The 13,963-nt window shown below is 40.2% G+C and overlaps 1 protein-coding gene across 10 annotated transcripts in view; it reads right to left on the bottom strand.

Annotated features, from left to right (window-relative positions):
• The window catches only part of SSBP2 (single stranded DNA binding protein 2), a 117,797-nt gene that overhangs the window by 82,553 nt on the left and 21,281 nt on the right, over positions 1-13,963 (bottom strand). Inside the window, exons 1-2 of one of the 10 annotated variants that reach the window (XM_083465473.1) lie at positions 6,803-6,953; positions 4,345-4,470 (exon numbers count right to left, since the gene is read on the bottom strand). The exons of 8 other annotated variants lie outside the window; for them this stretch is intronic. The gene's annotated coding sequence lies outside the window, so the exon portion shown is untranslated. Of the gene's footprint in view, positions 1-4,344; positions 4,471-6,802; positions 6,954-13,963 lie in introns of those variants that run through there. One more of the 10 variants, XM_083465467.1, reaches the window with a different exon arrangement.

Here is a 13,963-nt window from a genome sequence, read left to right as displayed (position 1 = left end):
GAAGCACCAGAAAAAATGGGGGTGGGGGGCAAAATATAGTGTGAGCAGAGTTCTCTCACATAGTATAATCAGCCTCAAAAAGAAAACTCTCTATTTTGCACCTCCTTGGTTTGTTTCCTACTTAAATGCTTTACCAAAGTACACAGTAGTGGGTCAGCTGATTTGGCTCAGTGGCTGAGTTCATATAAAACAAAGTGTTAGAAATACAAGCTGGTATGAGCCTCAGACTCACTTGCAACACGAGAATAATAGGTTTCACTCCTGGTTTTTGCTCTAAGCTGATAGGTCCATTTGATTACAAGCCTCCCAGCAACCTGCCGTGGCCAAAGGAGGATGGAATGTCATCTCCCAACCTATTGTGCAGGACCAGAAGTTTGCCCTGGGCTCGGACTGCAATCATGCCAGGTGACAATCGGCACTCACTATCATCCAGAAATTAAAAAATTGTCCAGTAGCTCCTTAAAGACCAACTAAGTTTGTTCTTGGTATAAGCTTTCATGTGCAATAACACTTCTTCAGATACATCCTGAAGAAGTGTGCATGCACACGAAAGCTTATACCAATAAGAAACTTAGTTGGTCTCTAAGGTGCTACTGGACATTATATATATATATATATATATTTGCTTTCGTAGATTTTCACGGGTACAGGAATGCAGGTTTTGGTGTCTTCGGGTGTCTTCCCGTGTAAGAGTTGGGGTGTCTAGGCGACGTTTCGACGAGGTCTCACTCGTCATCTTCAGGCTGGTGCTTTCGGCTTCTTGTTACTGGAACAGAGACAGCTCTGTTCCAGTAACAAGAAGCCGAAAGCACCAGCCTGAAGATGACGAGTGAGACCTCGTCGAAACGTCGCCTAGACACCCCAACTCTTACACGGGAAGACACCCGAAGACACCAAAACCTGCATATATATATATATATGCAGGTTTTGGTGTCTTCGGGTGTCTTCCCGTGTAAGAGTTGGGGTGTCTAGCCTAGACACCCCAACTCTTACACGGGAAGACACCCGAAGACACCAAAACCTGCATTCCTGTACCCGTGAAAATCTACGAAAGCAAATATATATATATATATATATATATATGTGTGTGTGTGTGTGTGTATATGTATGTATATATACCGTATTTTTCGCTCTATAAGATGCACCAGACCACAAGACGCACCTAGTTTTTGGAGGAGGAAAACAAGGGAAAAAAATTCCGAATCTCAGAAGCCAGAACAGCAAGAGGGATCGCTGTGCAGTGAAAGCAGCAATCCCTCTTGCTGTTCTGGCTTCTGGAATACCTGCACAGCCTGCATTCGCTCCATAAGACGCACACACATTCCCCCTTATTTTTTAGGAGGGAAAAAGTGAGTCTTATAGAGCAAAAAATATGGTATATTTCGACTGTGTCAGAAATATGGCTACCTAACTGAATCTAGATCCAAAAATAAGCGGCCCCTATGTTCAAGCCACAGTTTCCCAAAATCAGACAAAACAGAAAACTGCAGTTGAGAACCAACAAGAATTAAATCTTTCCTCATGCATGAGTCCAAGTCTCCTATTTGTTATAAGAAACCATGGTCTATCATTACATATGAACCAGGTTGTCAGGTATAAAGGCAATTTAGTATGCTGTTCATTAATCCTAAGCGTGTTCATTCTGAAGTAGGCTCCACTGATTTTGTTTTTTGTTTTTCCCAAAAGTGATAAAAGCTTACAACCCCACAGTGCACTATAATAATTTTTACAATTTTGCAGTCAACAAACAGGAAAAATAAATAGCATGAAGTAAGGTATATAATGTGATAGCAGAATAAATAATCATAACCATAGCCATTCGTATCAGTAAGCCGAGTTATGTAAAATAGAAAAAAATAAAAAAGTGGCTAATCAATAAAGAATATTGTTGATCCTGTATCCTAGCATTCCATTAAGAAATGAACATGCTCCATTTCTGTATAAATTGATCACTTTATTGTTTTCCCTCTCTAGCTTTTATCACAATTGTGAGTTTGCCCATATTAGCCATATTCTTATACACCACTCACTGATAAGAGGGTGGATTAATCTTTTTCCATCTGTAATTAACAACTATATGGGTTACTTACCATCTCTACATCATCTGGTAGAGATTTCAGAAGAATGCATGTCCAAGTATTTGCACTAAGTATGCAGTTTTCTAGTTTAAGTTATAATACAGTCAACCTGCAACTTGTGTGTGGGCTGTGTTCCAGGGATTGCGCGTAAAACCTAAATCACATATAGTCAAAACAACCCCAGAACCATCCCCACCCCATGAGCATCCCTACTGTTCTTAAGTAAGCTCACTGAGCAAGCCTTGCCCCCCATGCAAATCAGATAGTTTTCGAGCTTTCTGCCTTGCTTCCTGGGCTCTGGGAGGCAAGTTCTCACGGGGCCATTCAAGATCTCATGAGAGTGTACCAGAGCCTAGAAAGCAAGGCGGAGAGCTTAAAAGCTCTTTCTGCACTGGGAGAACTTGACATGGAAAGAGCTTTAAAGCTCTCCGCTTTGTGAGCGCTTAATTTGTGCAATTTTAGCCACCAAGCACGTAAAGCTGAGATCGTGCAAGTTAAATGTGCATAAGTTGGGGGTCAACTGTATGTTGACCAGATTATTACAAGCTGCATACTCTTTTCCATCGGGGCGGCGGGAGGGGGGGGGAGGAATTGCTATGAAACAAGATTTCTGATCCTAATGTACCTTAGCTTACTTCATTCTACATAGCCACTTTGAATGAGTAAGGAACAATCTACAAAAGGAAATTAGGTCTGATGAAAAAGTTGACATCTTTCCTTGGCAGAATGTCATTTATCCCTATTCACAACTTCTTGGCAGATATCAAGGAATCTGTTTTTCCTTTAACATGGCGGTGCACGTCTTAACTTGTCATAGAATGAAGTAACTGAATTGTAGTCAGAAGGTAAACTGCAGACAGGTAACATACATTATAGGGCTAAAATGGAATTTAAAAGACCACACACAATCGTTACCCTATTAAGAATGATCTGGGAGGAAAAAGACTAAAAGTAAAAAGTATTAAAAAAAGAAGTAAAAAGTATTTCTGCTGATTTTTACAGCAATCAGAAGAACCAGGGTAAAAAGGTGTTGCAGGACAGGGGAGAGATTTCTGGGCAAGGAAAGGTTAAAAGGTGCCTCCTTCCCTGGCAAAAAGTTCCAAAATGTTAAGCTACAAAATGTTTTAAACTTCTGCTTTTATCCATTTTTAAAGGGCAGGCTCAACCTAATGAACCCCATCAGTGGAAGCCCTCTGCAAGGAGCAAAATGGCCTTTTCTCCTCCTAAGCCCCCAAAATTGGTTCTGGGGGGGGGTATCAGGAGAACCCACAGAACAGCACAAAAGAGGAGGGAGATCAGTCCACCTGTCAAGCTGATGGCTTGCGCAGATAGAAAATTTGTAATAGCACAATGCTGAATACTGGTATATGAAGTTATTGAATATATACAAAAGTAACTCTGTGTCCACAAATAGGTTCTTGTTTGTTTTTAAATGCAGATCTACACATAGACTTGCAGACCAACAAATATGAATTAATTACATCCGCTTATGCTAGCAAATGTTTTAACAAGTTCACCAACTGATAGCAAAGCATTTCAAGGCAGCTATCAAGGCATTTCCATTTTAAGCATTTGCTGCAGGAGTTCATTTTCTTAAGTCAAGTGTGAAAAACATGGTCTTTCAGCTATCTACTTTTTATTATTTCCAGTAGTGGAGGGTGGGGGGTGTATTTGGGTAAAAGGGGCACTGCCCCTTCAACCTCAGTCTGATCTCAAATTGTCCCACCACCAACAACAACAACCTGTCTTAATTCAAGGCGTAGATCCGACAAAACTAAAATTAGCTGACTCTGACCTCACCTGTTATTGACTCTGGCTCTACCTATACTATTATTTAATACTTTATTTCATCACAACAGTGGCCCATAGTGGCTTACCAATCCCAATGGGCAAGAGCCCCCTGCTTTCCAATCAATTTATGAAACTACAGACTACCTAGCAGTATGAGAGCAGATGGTTGATGCAATTATTCAAACAAAAAAAAGTAGTTTTTCCAGCTATACAGCTACTAGAATCTTGCTAAGTTTGTGCATTTATTCTTGCCTCCTTCAGCTTTAAATTTTGTTCCCACAAAACAAAGACACAGTTTCATGCAGTTTTTAAAGAGGGATAAAACTTTGGTGATTCAGGTCTATCTATTATTCAATACCTAAAAATACTACAATACAAATATATTTTCAAGGACTGATTTACTGAATAAGAGATGCTCATCAGCAACATTAAGTAAGAGCCATTAACTGAAAGCCAGGAAGAGCAACATACATACCTAAGGCTGTGAATACAAATAAGGACATGGGATGCTGATGAATCCAGCCTGAAAACTGACTCTGATAAAGGATATTGCTAGTGCACTCAAGCCAACACTGGGAAGGACACCAAAGAGCTTCAAACACTAACAAAGAATAAACCACTTTAATTAATAGTGTCATAAATTAAAATTAAATAGGATACCGCATCATCAAATAAGGGGATAAGAAATACTGAGGATGCTCTGTATTTCTAAAAAAGAATCCAAGAGGATCTGAAAACTGTTTATGATGGAGGCAGAGTTGACCTGGCCAGCTCACTTTCCAATCTAGCCTTAGGTGCCTTCCCAGGAGCAGGGAGCACTTCAATGACAGGATTTGGTGCCACTGTCAAGTCAGGGGGCTCTAATATTGTATGGTGGTTGGGGCATCCAAGGCAGGACAATGCATTAGGACACATCTAGATCAGCAGCTTCAAGACTGCTGGGCTCCTCCCCAGGATCCAATTCTCCTCCCTTGTCCTATTTCTCCTTCCCCTCTGACTAGATATCACCACCGAGCTTATAACACACATAGATATACCACATCTCTTGGTTCAGTACCAATTCCACTGAACTATATTGGTATGTGCTTTAGAGAAAGTCACTTTCACAACTATTAACTATTAACTTGCCCAATTAACAGGCTGATAAATCAGGCATGTCAGTTGCCTATTCCCTCCTCCATGCTTTGCAGGTGTGCAAGTGAGAACTGAGTAACCCATTCCCCTTTGGCTCATATACTTCATCTTCCTCCTTCTTCTATCGTTCCCCTCACCCTGCCAGGGGATTTGAGACTGGGGGAATGTAGTATTGGAGCTTCCCCCCCTTTACAATCAAGCAGTATATAAATTGTATTGGGGGGGGGGGAACAGAATAAATAATAGTCTGGCATGCTTACATGTGAGCAAGAATAGACACAACATAAAAGAATAAAGAGCCTACTACTTCCTTGGGCAGGTCTCTAGAGGCGAGCAGGAGAATGACCTACATTTATCCAGAGCCAACAATCACCACTGGCTACAACACAAAAGGCTCCCCCCCTTTTCTGAGTTATCAAGCAAACACAATGTGCAGCTTGATCAAACAACGTCAGTGGGACTGCAGATTGGGTGGAATATAGCTAATTTCACTCAGAGTAGACCCATTGAAATTAATGAGCATAATCAATCATGCTGAAATTCTTATTGTGGGAGCCCTGGTTTTGCTGCTCATCTGAAATAGTGAGGAAACAATATTTTTCTAATATTTATTTATGTTTTTATTAAAGTGGGATGTGTCTAAAACTGACTATGAAGGAAGGAATTATTTTCAGGGTGAAACCAGCTACATCTTGGATTAATTTCTTTTGCTGTACCAATCATTTTGACCTTTCTTACTATCTTCCCTGCAAACATACACCCTTCACCATCAAGTTTTTAAATACGGCATTTGTTTAGTACATTTATATCCAAGGTGGTGTGAATGGAGTTCCTAAATGGGTTTGATCCATGAATTTCAGTGGGTTTACTCTGAGTGAAAGTTAGTTGAAACCACCCAGCATATCTATTTACTTAAAAACATCAGAGTATACAGTCTTTTCTGGGCAACTGCTACAAAGCGGCTTCCCACTTTGGGGCACGTTTTGCTTTTTAACGAACATGTCTTTCTCATTAAGGAATAAACTTCTGTCTCAATAACTGTGACATATGTTCACTAGGGGTTCAGGAACTGGCAGTCTTCCAACTCCCAACTACTCCCCTGAAAATAGAGAAAATGAAATAAGGAATGATAGTAATATCCACAATCTCCTTTACATATTCTACTAACCCCAACCTGAACTTCCTCAATCCCATCATGGTTTAAAGCAGGAATGGGGAACCCTTTTGGCCCCGAGGGACACAGGCAGTGGTGGACAGTGGGTCAATAGCTACAGTCAGGCACACATGATCTCTGCACCATCTCACTACACATTTTAACATTTCCTCCCACATGCAGCCAAGATTGCTGTCTACAGGAATGGAAGCATTGGTGGGAAAGATTAAACTACGCCCCCCCAACACTCCCGATGACCCAAAGATTGCTATCCTCTTATCTGCTCTGCATGCACTTTTAATTTTTACTTAACTCTAGTGTCACAGTTGTAGAGGGATTGTGTTAGATTGATCTCTACTGGTCATATATTATGTGTTGACTATGGCAAGGCACATTTAAGCAATAGCTGTACACTAGTTCAAAAGCGTTTTCTAGAGATTATGCCCTATTCTGTGAAGCTCCGTCCCCTGACCTCATCCTGCCGTTTTATGACCGATTCTGGCAGATATATGAACTATCATATATGGCTGAAGTCTGCCTTCTCCAAACTATGTCTAGTGAAAAACGTGGAAGGACAACTAATGTCATTTGGCACCAAACAACCATATCAACACACATAATAACAAAAACAGGGTCCCATTTGAACCTTGATCTGTGCATATAAATGTGGGAAGAATCCAAAGAGTGAACGTTTAGTTATGAGACACTGAAGTCAAAAACAGTCAGAAATTGAAGGGCCTATCCAGTATGATAGCAAGTAGCCCTTGACACTTCAGAAGTCCATTGGGCTTTAGAGGAAGGCATCGTCAAGAGAAAAAACTAAACTGCAATTGGTCTCTGGCAACATCACAGTTTGAGCTTCTAGAACCTAGCATTACGTTCCCTGTTCCATAAACAGACATCAACATTACACAACCATGAACATAGCTGACTGAATTCACACCTGAGCTCAGTTACAGAAACGCATGAGAAAGCACTGATGTACAAACAGTGGCACAGGAAAAACCAATAAATTAGGCAGCTAGAGATATGCCAGCACCTAGAAATAAAAATAAAATCCAAGGACTCAAGAGAATATGCGCTAACAATGGGGGAGGGAAGAAAACATAAAAGTAAAGAATTAGCCACACGCTTTGCCATAGGTGGCAATGTTGACATAATCAGGTTTGAGGAGTTCCATAATTTCTGGTGAGAAATTTTGGCTTAGCAAACTAATCCTTAGGTTCCCACATAACAGAAAGAGGAGAAAGCTGAATAGTTTAGAGAAAAGCAGAGACTTTGTTCTCTTATTTGAACATTTCCATTCTAGTAAAGAATGGTAAAGAAAGGAAGAATTGATGGCTTCCTTGTACAGAAAAAGGCTTCCTATCCAGATTTTACTATGTTTTTATTATTGTACTAGGGTGGTGTTTCTCAAACTTGGGTCTCCAGCTGTTGTTGGACTACAACTCTTAACTTGCTCAATTAACAGGCTGATAAATCAGGCATGTTAGTTGCCTATTCCCTCCTCCATGCTTTGCAGGTGTGCAAGTGAGAAATGGAACCAGTGGTCAGGGATGATGGGAGTTGTAGTCCAACAAACAGCTGAAGACCCAAGTTTGAGAAACACTGTACTAGGGCCTGAGCCTCTGCTTGCTTCGCTTGCCAAGTGCACCTAGGCAACAACCCCGTTCACCTAAGCCACCCCTCCCCTTACTCCCCATGGCCACCCCCTCCTCGCCAAAGCCACTCCTTCCTTCTCCCCTGAGGCCTTATCAAGCCTCTACAGTAAGCCTGGGCTGCCTGCCTGCACATCCCTCTCACGCACCAGCCTCTCTCCCCCTCCTTGTTGGCCTCTGACATTGCCAGCAGCTCAACCCACTTTGTGGTCATGCTGTAGTCATGCATACACTGACTTGAGCCAAAGTTGATATTGCTGAGTGGCTCAGAAACCAACTGAACAAATACGTTATGATGTCAGTACAATGTCAGTTCTTTTCTTGAAGATGTTTCAAATTCAAACCGAATACAGGAAAAACATGATAACTTTTAATTTCTTATAATTTTTATTCCACCTTTTTTGCAGTACTCTAAAAAAATGGCAGACTAAGGTGGGATGGGGGACAAAATAGGAGTGCCGGGGCCACTCCTAGAAAACTCTCCGGGTTGTCATCAGGAAAGTCACCCATTGTTCTGAGAATTGTCGTAAGCTTCACATGGATGTCTGGTCCTTGTACTGTCTAAACTGATTATTAGGGAACACAAAACATTTTCTCCTCTGAAGGCAGATCTCTAAAGCCACAGCTATTCACATTATGAGATGGTAGAGGCTTGAGGAATGTTTTAGCTTCCTCTTTCTATTTTAAGACAGCACAATTTTTTACACTGGGATTAATCCCTGTGTAGGAGAAATCATGCACTGCACAGAGTATGAAGCAGACAATACACTCATACAAAACTGATTTATTATTTCTAACATACTCATGCTAATACTATGTGACCACCACATATTAGGTAAGCCTATTTAGGATAGCCTAAACAAAACAGATCACAGCACTTTCAGTGAAATGATCTGGGTCTGACCTTGAGGAGTCTTGGTGCAAAATAGTTCCACAGTTGTGGGACAGCCACCAATATGGGTTCTTATGATTAGGACTTGGGTCCAAATAATGGTTTGTGCAGTTCTGAGAACATCAAATTGAAAGAAGGCAGCAACTCCTAGTCTATTGATCCTGGAAAAAGGCTTTTGTGCAATAGCATGGTTTGTTCTCTACAACCCTCTGCTATCAGAAGGTGCTTCCATCACATTCTGCATTAAGTAAAGTTTTTGAAAAGAAGTAAAGAACACTACATAAATGCAGTAGTCTAGATTCAAGCCAAAAAGCAAACCACTACTAGATATGCATCTGTCAGAAAAAATGCAACCTTCTCACATGCTGAAAATGAATGGGAGTATTCCTGGCCCTAGATTTAGAGGTACAATGGTAGTAACAGATACAGGAGCACTCAAATAATGTAAGATCTGGGAAGCTAGATGAAATGTTCAGTAGATATCAGCCTCTAATTCACAACGCTTGCCAGGTATGATTGCCTCAGTCTTATCTGGATGTGATTTCAACTATTTGTATCTACTTCCAATACCAGGTAAGAGCTCATATAGCTGGGGTAGGGGAGTAGGGAGAAAATACACTTACAATGCATGCACCAAAGTCAGCAACTACTTCACACACCAATAAGCTTGCTTGAAAAGTAAAAACAAATTTAGAAACATGGAGTACAAGATGGCTAAAATACTGCTGTATTTTAGTGACCAGAACAGCATGATGTTCTAGTGAATTAACCAAATAAAAGCAAACCAAGAATCAAGGATACAGGGGAAGTTCTTTGCATGCAGATAAACAGCTGAAAACAAGTCCAGGTAACAAAACAAAAAACCACACAAGCAAAACAAGGATATGATCTATTAGTTCTGATATTATAAAAATAGCAAAATAAAACAAAGCCCATTAATTTGGTAAATGTCCAACGGTAGTTAGACATGATCCATAAGCATTATCAGATATGAAAGTCATTCCATGATGAGAAATCTTAACACAACGACCTTAGAAATCACAATATATCAAAAGGAAAGGTTTAAAGGAATTGATTTTGTATCTTCTATTAATATTCAGAAATCTGCCAAAGTTTGAATGAGAATTCAATTAGAAATTGGTTGTGAAATCCCTTTTCCAAGGGACCAGGGTGTTGTCCCTAACTTTGTCTTAAAACTTAAATGCAGAGGGTCAGACGGAATCTTTTCTAATTTCCAGCTCCCAGCCTAGAGCTGGGGAGGAGGTTCAGAAAACAAGCCCTTACTCAGAGCTGGAGGGCGCAGAAGCTCAGTGCACTTTCTGGTTGCAGAGTGAAGCCCACATGCCTCTGAAGGAGGAGCATTAGCCTGTCTCTGCCTGTAGTTCCAGGTCTGGATTCTGCCTGTAGTTCCAGGTCTGGATTCATTTCTCTCTCTCTCTCTCTCTCTCTCTCTCTCTCTCTCTCTCACACACACACACACACACACACACACAGCCTGCCAGAGTATGACTCCTTTCTTGCAATGACAAGCACAATGATTACACACTGCCACTGTGTATCTGCTACCAATACTGTACTGACAAACGCTACAAAGCACTATGACATGGCAATCAGATATTGCTGCTCTCAGAAACCAAAAATAATTGGGCAATTTAATGCGTACAGAAATATATTTTGAGAATACAGTATCAAGAAAATATTTGGGCTTCAAATTTCAACAGAAGTTTTTAATGAGAAATTTCAGTTTTGGTACTTTTCAACTATCTGTCAGCATGCCTAAGAAGCTATACAACCACTCCTTACAAGTTCTGATGGTATGCTCCCAGCTCTAACCATACCACCTACTTGGCTAAAGATTAGCTCTCTAAAAACCATATCCTTTTATTATGATGCCATATGCACCAAACACTTTAAGCTATTTTTTAAGCGATCATTTGATAATTGAGCATGAGGTAAAGGACTTTAAGCAGAAAAATGAACTCAACAGCAACAAATAACTGAATAACTGAATATTAGCCACTGCATCAAGGCCTGTATCATTCTATACCAGGCTTCCTCAACCTCGGCCCTCCAGATGTTTTTGAGACTACAATTCCCAGCATCCCTGACCACTGGTCCTGCTAGCTAGGGATCATGGGAGTTGTAGGCCAAAAACATCTGGAGGGCCGAGGTTGAGGAAGCCTGTTTTCTACAATACTGGGGACACAAAGATCTATTAATGTACATGCAGTAGAAGTACAAATACCCAAGAGAGCTTTGCTGGCCAAGCAGACAAGCTGATTAGTATTATTATTCCTCACCTATATAACATTAGTAAGGTACTGTACACTTTATATTATATAAACTGATTGGTAGTGGCACACAATAACATAGAAAAAAGGTCCCCTCCCTCAAGGAGATTATAATCACTTTCAACAGTTGAGGCGAGGGGGGGTTGGGGGGGAGAAAGGATGAGTGAATGCCATTACACCTACTTTGCGGTTGTTTATCTGCAACTAAAACAATACCTGTTTGTTTCTTTGGCAGAAGGAAATGCTGCACCAAAGTGCATATAAATGTGGTAAGAATCCAAAGCATGAACGTTTTAGTTATGAGATTCTGAAGTCAGAAATTGGAGGAATTTAAGTTACTTAAGGCGACTGATTTTCAATGGGTCCACTCTGAGTATTACTATGATTTTATACGGGCAATATCAAATACCTCTGGCCATGCAAGTCTAGACTGTTTTTTAAAAAAGCTTTTGAAAAGTTTTCTGCTCAAAACACTTCAATTTCTATTACTTGACTTCTAGAAGCAAAAATAGGAAAGCCACAGCACTCTAGAAATTAAATGTTGCTATAACAGAACCACAGAAACCCATATTTAAATCCCATCTCCAAGGGGAAGGATTCTGTCTGTATGTCCAGATGGGGGGCAGACAATGAGCCATAGAACTCCCCAATGGCATCCTGGAGGAATCACCCATATATGATGTGCATCATATGTTGATCCTTAACCCAGGTTTCACCCTGATGAAGTCATCAGCCAGCAATCGGGATGGTTGGGATACATACCCAATCCCTAGGCCTACTGACATCTGTACTCAATAAAACAGTGGCCACTCCAATCTCAAAAATGCCACGTCGCTTATTGCTTCCTGTGCCCCCACCCCAGCAACCTCAGACTCACTGTGACCGGGTTCACAAATTAATCTTCTCAATTTTTAAATTGCATGCTTAACCTATGAAATCTTAACCTATGAAAGCATGCTTCAAAATGCATGCAAACCACCCGCTCTTATGTTCAGTTTGCCAGCTGCTTTATCACCAGACCATGTCTTTAAACTCCACTGCATGTAATATTTAGTTGTTACATTCCAGAAGGTAACGAGATACATTCGTTTTTTCAAAGCAACACCAACAATTAAGTCTTGTGGCACCTGAAAGACTGTCCAATATATTTTGGCATAAATCTACCTCTTGTCTTTTGACTTTACATAGTAAACAACTATTTCCCTTACTTCTCTGTATTCAGGGTATATACCCTATGACCATCACAGTCGTCATGTGCTCAAGCACTTAAAATAATATGCCCCATTATGGCTGTGTCTGGGTGTCAAATTGAAAAATATATTATGGTCACAGAAATCAGACTTTGCAACTAACTCTGGGCTTGCATGCCCCCTCCCTCGCCTTGTTCCTTTTTCTTATGCAATCATAAGGAGTTGTGAAGCTTTCACTTCCATATTTTTTTTAAAATTAACCACAGCTTGTCATGTTATTCAAGTCCTACAAACTGTGGCTAATCTTAACTATGGCTTGTTCAAAACAATTCAACTTCAAACCATGGGTCTGAAATCTGCATGGATTACAGCCTGTATGACTATGTCCTATGGGTAGCCCTTCATCAATAGACAAGATAATAACCTAGGCAACAATGTAATGAATTTACGTTTGTGATCTTATTTAGCAATCTTTGATGGGATTAAATACCATCAGTATATTAATTTATTTTAAATCCACACAATCCGTATACTTGCCCATATTTCATCTTCTATGCTTGTCCAAAGTTTATTTTCCAGTTCATAAATCTTTGTCACATTTTTGCAGTTAACTCCAACAGATGCTTCTATATATTTCTGATATATATGTCATATATCCCAATTAAATAGTCACGAGTTCTGCAACCTTTGGCTTGTAACAGTATGTGTATTTTCAAAATGAAAATCAAGGAGATAATTGATAAGTAAATCAATTAAAAAGAAAATTGCTACTAGGTTAGTTTTTATGGTATTATTTTGGAAACTGCAATGGCCCTGGGGCATCTCTCTCGTTTCCAGTTTCCTTACGATTAGAAAGAAAACTATTAGACAAATAGCATTTTAATGTTTGTTTGTTCTGTAACAGTAAGCCACCAGAACCAAAACAGGTATTAAAAACACACACATATTTCTAACAATTCCATCAGTCACCACAACTGTCTGGTGTAGTCTCCAACTGAAAGGTTAACAACAAAAGTTGTATGTGCTTAAAGAAGCTTGTAGCAATTCAAATATAGGCAATTTTAAAGTAGAACACCAAGGATCACATTCATATATCTGAGCCATCATATTACTTTAAACAGTCATGTTTTCCCTCAAAGAATACAGGGAACTGTAACTTGCTAACAACAGTATTGCAAGTTATTGGGAGACCCCCATTCCCCCACAAAGACCTACAATTTCCAGAGTGGTTTAATAGTCAATCCCTTTTCACAAGGAACTCTGTGAACTGTAGTTCTTGTGATGCTGTATGATGCTGCTTTAAATATATGGTGTGGTGGGAAACCCTCTCAGCAAAAAAGCACACATAATAAAGCAGCTGAGGACCTCCTAGAATGGATGGTGGCTATGGCAGTCGGGGAAGATGGGAGTTTCAACTCATTGTCCTGCCCATTAACCTAATTTAAATGATCATGCAGTACCACCATGTGTCCTACCACAAGGCAAATAGCAGCTTCTGGAGAGGGGAAAGGAAACCAGGAATATGAGTGGGTGAGCTGGTAAAATAGTGATGTAGGAATCCCTCTTTTCCGGCTAGTGTGTTGAAAGAAGGAAGTTTTTCTTACTAGCTTGCCAACAAGCTACTAAACAAATCTTCAGTAACTTTCGTGGGCTCATTTACAAGGCTGAGTTATACACAGTAGTACCTTGGGTTACATACGCTTCAGGTTACATACGCTTCAGGTTACAGACTCCGCTAACCCAGAAATAGTGCTTCAGGTTAAGAACTTTGCTTCA

This window comes from Podarcis liolepis (assembly GCF_965112155.1).
Source record: "Podarcis liolepis genome assembly, chromosome: 11".
Taxonomy (NCBI): domain Eukaryota; kingdom Metazoa; phylum Chordata; class Lepidosauria; order Squamata; family Lacertidae; genus Podarcis; species Podarcis liolepis.
The sequence above is the reverse complement of the archived record's forward strand: the minus strand, read 5'-3'. Positions and strand labels throughout refer to the sequence as shown.